This window comes from Triticum urartu, chromosome 6, assembly GCF_003073215.2.
Source record: "Triticum urartu cultivar G1812 chromosome 6, Tu2.1, whole genome shotgun sequence".
Lineage (NCBI taxonomy): Eukaryota > Viridiplantae > Streptophyta > Magnoliopsida > Poales > Poaceae > Triticum > Triticum urartu.
Genome location: NC_053027.1, coordinates 109789219 through 109795931, shown reverse-complemented (window position 1 = coordinate 109795931; position 6713 = coordinate 109789219).

The following is a 6713-nucleotide window of genomic DNA, read 5'->3' as shown; positions in this document are numbered from 1 at the left end:
TCCGGATTGGCCGGATTTTGTCCCTTTGGGGCGCCGATGGGTTCGCCCGTGTCCGCCTTTGTCAGATGGGTCGTGCGTGCGCGCACCGCGCGGCCGCACCCCAAATCGTGTCCGGGGTGGACGTGAATAAAAATAATATTAAAACTAAAACGAAATAACTAAAAAACTAAATAAACACATTTAAAAAAACATAAAATATATATAGGAGGCGGCCACAAAATGGCCCAGTTTCCACGACCACTTAAAAGGCCCATTTTTCATAATTAACATATAAAAAAATAAAAAAAACGCCTTCGCGCTCCTGTCGCGCCCGTCGGTGCCGTGGCCGTCGCCGTCTTCACTGGCCGCCGGTGTCGTCGTCGTCGCTGACGAGTTCGACGTACTCCGGCGGCGTCCAGAGGTGGGCCGGAGGTGCGTGGTGGACGGGGGCGGGCTGGACGACCGGAGGTTCCTGCACCACCTCCTCCCGTGGCGAGGCCTCCCGCTCCGATGACCGCGGCGGAGTGGGGCACCAGTTCACGCCCACGCCAGCGGCCATCTCCGAAGCAGTGCAGGACCAGCCCCACCCCTGGCCCAGCAGCGGCTGGAACGCGGCGGCGGCAGCAGAGAGGGCCATGGCCTCCTCCAGGCCGTCCCACTGCCGCTCGTCGTGCGTGTACATGGAGTCGTCCATGACACGCTGCAGGAGACGGGGCCTCCTCCTCGTCTGTCATGCGAGGAGGTGGAGGGGGCGACGGAGACGGCGACGGCGTGGGCGTGACGCCGCGGACCCGCCTACGCCCGCGCTCCTGGGCGCGCTCCCGTGGCCGCCGCGGCCCCGTCGAGGTGCCGGCGAAGAAGGAGGCGCGCCTGGTGTCGTGCTCGTCACGAAACCAGGTGTCCCACAGCGGCGGAGTCGGGGGCGTACCTGGCTCGTAGAATAGGTCGTCGGGGAGGAGGCGGCGGCGGCGCTCGATCTCCTCGTCGCGCGCACGGCCGCTCGTCGGGACCGGCGGGATCGGGACCCGGTCGGCGGAGAGTGCCAGTTATTGGGGAGATGGGCGTCGCTCCAGGGGAGCGGCGTCCTCGTCTCCCAATAACGGCGGCACACCGACGCCGGACGTAATGCCGGTCGCGCTCGCCGGCGGACGTGGGCGCGATGGAGAAGGCGGGCGGCGCGGGGGCCCGGCGTGGTGGCGATGGCGAGGCGGGCTCCTCCTTCACCGAGCCGCGGCGGCATCCCGACGAGGAGCCGGCCTCGCGGTCGTGCCTGCCTTTGCGGCCGTAGTTCCAGAGGCCCATGGCTGCGGGCGGCCGGCCGGCGAGGTCTAGGCTAGGGTTTGGGTGTGCGTCGCCGCTGTGGGTTTCGAGGAGGCCGCGGGGTGGCGTGGGGCAGTGTGGACGACGACCCGTCCATGCTTCCCACTTAAAAAAGGACGGCGACCGCTTCGACGTGCGGATGACAGGTGGGGCCGCCCGCTCGTGCGCATTGATGTGGGCGGGTGGGAGGTAGGTGGCCGCCTGCCAAGCGGCCCCGACGCGGACGAGCGCGCGTTTGTTTGGTGTCCGCCGCGACCCAAACCCGGCGCAAGTTTGCGCTTGAAATGGGTCAGCCCGGACACAAAACAGACAAGATGGGTCCGATCCGTCGCGCGCTGGGCTGCCTTCTTTATTCGTTTTACCCTAAACAGACGGGACCGGACAGGACAGGGACGCGCGGTGGAGTTGGCCTAAGAAAACCAGTTGCTCCTGCCGTGCAGACAGATGTCCATGCCCAAGTCCCGTCACCGTCGTCCAGATGGATATGGGTCTCGGCACCCCGTCCCCATGCGCGCGCAACAGTTCTCCCTTTCTCCGCCATGATGGACGCCGCTCCAAAACAGTGCCGACACGGCGATTAGATTTGCTGACCGTGAATGAATGAACGGACGGACGGCCTCGTCCGGCCCGGTCTGGTGCCACCGGAGACGCCCGCCGACGCCGACACCGGAAAGTACAAGGAGACCATACCCTCCCCGCGCCGTCCGATGGCGAAAGGCTACTACGCTAGCTAGCTCGCTAGGGAACAAATCTGTCCGCAAAGATCCATCGTCCACGTAGCAAAAGGGCTACCTAGATGCTTGTCTCTTTCCTGTCCACGCATTCCCGTTGCAGCGAACGGCGTGATTTTTTTTCTACGGCGGTAACGGCTCTCGTTTTTTTTAACCTTATCTGGTCATCTCGGCCGGGAGAATTTACTTGATCCGCTCCCCCCACCCGCTCTGCTATCCCCCACGTTGACCACGCCGAGACTCGAGGGCCCCCGCACGTGACCCCCCACCACCAACCCCACTCAACACCACCACCACACTCTACTGCCTTGGCTGAGCCCGAGCCTTATCCTCTCTACCGGAAGACATCTGGACCGTCCGTTCCATCCGACGGCGAGGGGCGGTCCTCGGCACGCCCCGCGGGCACGTGATCGCCAGCTGTTCGCCCACCGGCTGCCCCGCCCGGCGGCCACTGGCCGCCGCCGGCGGTGGCCCTGCCGCCCCTCGTGGAAAAGGCAAAGGCGAGTGGAGTGGGGCTCTTTCCGAGAACAGCAAGGGGGTCTACGTGCAAAAACGACGCGGATCCAAAATCGGGAGAAAGCGAGGGAAACGTTGGCGCCCAACCCAATCAGTTGAGCTGTGACGAAAAGACCGCGGTGCCCCTCTCCGCTGTCGTTTCCGGCGATACTGTGGCGGTCAAAGTTGTACTGGGCAGAGGGCAGCGCAGGAACTTTTCCTGTCGACCGGTGGGGCATACATGCAGGCATGCAGGCCCCAGTAGGGTGCGGTGGGACGGACGGACGGGGGCATGTCCGGGATGGGACGAGGCAAGCCGCCTTCCTTCCTTCCCCGTTGCTGTTCGGTCGTACGTACGTGGTACGTGCTCGATCGCCAACGGAGGGGGCCGGGGTGGGTGGCGTCCGTCCCTGATTCTACCTTGGCGCCGGCTTGTCGTGTTGCGACCCGGATTAGGTGAGATTATTACTAGCGTCTTTGGGGTGCAATGTGTCGTGCCGTGACCAGGTGCTGTGGACATGGCAGCCAGAAACGACGGCAGGTGGGCCTTTTTTCTTTTCCTGCCGTGATTAGTGGTACGAGAAGCTAGGGTTAGGAGGAGTAGCCGTTAATGGTGGATGGACGCACATGCACGGCGGGAGTGAATGGCGATGAGTTTTACGGTGGGTGGGTGGAAGTGCAGCGGCGCCATGGAGTAATAACGCTCCTGTCGTCTCCGACGGAGCGCATGCGCCATGCAGGCGGCGGGGCCCGGGCGGGGGCGGCCTGGATGCCTGCGTCGACCCTGGCCTGGCTGCTGGTCAAGCGGCCGGGCTCGATCGACTAGGCAGGCATGGCACGGCGCCGAAGGCCGAACCCATTTCGATCCTCTCACCCGTCCGTCCGTCCGTCCATCGGTCCGTCACCTGCCGGTGCATGCGCTCCTGGGCGTATGTAGAGTACTGTACGTATGCTTGTACGCCCGGCATCCCATGCTGACCACGCACTCATATGCTGGGCACGCCGGGCTGGGCGCGGATCCATCGGTTTCCCCATGCGTAGGCTGCAATGTGTAGCGTAGCGTAGGCCGTAGGGGAGGCTTCAGTCCGTCGGCCAGCCCTGCACCTACGGATATTTTACTGGTGTAGCGTCGTGAGAAATCTGCTCGGTAAAGGAGATGCTCCTGTCGCAGCTGCGATGCCATGCCATGCCCTGGCCGGGTGGGTTGCGGGGCGCCCGGTGGTGGTGGCGGACTGGTTAACGGAGTGGACCCGCCTGCCCGCTAGCCGTGCTCAAAAGGCTACGTACGGCTCTGACACAGATTATCCACCACGGAGCACTCGGCTGGGCTCGGCTAAGTTAGGCTAGGCTCGTTCGAACAACCGCGGGCAAAGAGGGAAAAAAACGACGCAACATAATTCAGCAACTGTGGCAGAATACAACGATCAATGTATCCAGAAGTGGACAGGGCTGCTCCTTCAGTCCATATTATTGCCCGCATGCTGGAACCATGTAAGTACATTTTCATCACATACGTGCTCTCCCCGGCTCCTCGCAGCCGTCCCCCCATCCCATGCAAGTCTGTGTTCCGAACTTGCAACGTTGCGTGATCTGGCCACCACGCGCCGCAGATGCCATCAGACTGGTCAGTGCAGGCACTCCTAGCCCGCATTGAATCCCGCCATTCATTCATTCATTCATTTACACATCGAGTTCGTCCGATCACACTCCCGGATCTCCTCTCTGGCAAAGCCAGCAAAGGAGTATCTTTTGATTTCTTCCTTCAGTCGTCCGTCCAGTGGGCTAGCACTCGAGTAGCCATGTAGACCAGCGGCAACAGCCCTCCATCCTTGTCCATGTGAGGCTCTCTAGACAAATATTTGTAGCCCATATTGATATACTTACATCCTGTGGCGTATTAGCCATAACAAACAAGCAACGCTCGTTTCAACTTTGTATAAGCACGTCCTCTTGATCTCCTTTGATGGTGGATCTGCGCCAACATGTTGGTCACGAGCCTCTTCTCTTTTGTGTAGCATGTAGCAGGTGTCCGGTCAAGCATTCTGCCCATGTTGCGCGCCATGTGATCCGAGCTCCATTGGCATGTTCCTGAGATATTACTATAGTCAAATGTGCTGCTGCCACACCCTAAAGTTTTGTTTTCCACAGCCTATGTTGCCGCTGGAGCTTAAAGAAAGGGCGTCATGTCGCGGGCCGAACCAACCGCCGGAGGTGCGTGCCGGGCGCCTGTGGCTTCCCTCGGGGCACGGACCAGACGCCAAGCTAGGCTCAAGACAAACGATTAAAATTTAGATTTGGTTTTGGTTTTGGCGGAAACACGAGAATTGGCAGGGTGGTTCAGTCCAGTTGCTTGTCAGTGATCGGATCAGTTTGCAACTTGTAGTATCGTCGCACCAAGTGGATCAGCGATAATTGTAACCCGCAAAAAAAAAATTGTGAATTTTTCACATGGATGTTCATGTATTTTCACCCGTAAAATGAAGCATGTGGAGTACCCACCGGCGGCACGCGTATCATATACTCCCTTCATTTTTTTTAATACAAGGCCACTTTGTTCTCGTGTCAAATTTTGACCTATAATTTTGATCAACAAAATCTGAATTATATGTCATAAAAAATATATCATCAGAAAGTTCTTTAAAATGTGCATCCGGCGAAATTCTTTCTATGACATCTAATTTACTTTTTGTTGGTAAAATTAATGATTAAAGTTAAACATGAAAATATGGAATAATCGTGTATAAGGGAATGGAAGGAGTATTATAAAAGAATGGACGAAGATGGCCAACTACTTTGTGTAGCTGAATACATCGAGAACACACCCCATACACAACTCTCCATCTAGACAAGAGTTACATGATTATTACACAGTCATTGTATCAACTCCATCTGAAAGGCTGCTCCATTGATACTAGCCTGGTGTGATCCCCGCTCCCCCAATTCTTGATTTATCCTAGTGAGCACCATCGTCACAGATGGCACATCTTGGTTAAAGACGATGTTGTTCCTATGCTTCCACCGCTCGGAGAGGACCAACTGGATGATCGCACAAAGTTCCTCGACCGTAGGGCATCCGAAAGGCCCATATATATGCATCGATAAAGGGGCTGCATGCATCACTCTGATGCAGAGGTTGGGGTAATCCTTTTTTTCTAAAAAAAATAATATATGCACCAATCTAGCATTATTGAATTAGCCTCGTATATATGCGTAGTCTCTCGATCTCTCTCAACCAGTTTGAGTGTGTTAGTCATGTGTGTACTCTCTGTGTGTGTACTGTATTATCCAAGTGTACGCTATTGCATACTCGACATTGTCTTATATGCATGTTACCAACACAATGTGGTTAGGACAATACGGCTCACCATTGGAGAACAGTATGCACGCCACGATTGGTACCGGACATATAACACCATACACACATCGACTTTTTTTTAGGCAAATACACACATAGACTTCAACCTAGTGGGTCACAGATATCATAATCCAACTAGGAGGAATCTTTTTTTTTCTTAAAATAAGGAGGCACCTATTTTACATGTGATCTTGAACCTAGTGGTCCCTATTGTCAGCCTCTCCATGTACAGTCCTTTTTCAATGACTATGTTTGTTGACTACGTCGACAACACCAGACGATGGCGCCTCGGCGAGTGCACCAAGGCAGCAGACAACGGAGAGGCCTCGAACGGGAATGACTCATAGCTGAGTAAGACGCTGCAGTGTAGTCCCACGCGAGGGGACGATGGTTGACTGGTTTGGGTGCGGGGTGGGGCTGCTGTCACCAACGAACAATAAGAGGTGTGGAGGTAATAGAGGGATGGCCTGAGAGGCGGTTTAGTGTAGAGTGGGACGGCGAGGGGAGCGCTGCAGCGCCATCAGCCACGGGAGGCGGGAACAGACGACCTGACCGCACTCGTTTGAGCGATTGAAGGAAGAAGACGGGAGATTGAAGATGCAGAATAGCAGTTGGATATCAATCCAACGACTTGGCAGATTCATTTGTTGCTATGTTGTCGATACCTTGCATTGGCTTCAACCTCATGGGTTCCAACGCTTTTCTAGCGAAAGGTGGGTCCCAAATGTCAGACTTCAAATATGTAGCGGAACTACGACCTTCTTTAAGAATTTATAGTTCATTTGCTTAGTGGGCCAACCTAAAAAAGACTAAAATTTCCTTCAAGGACCAAA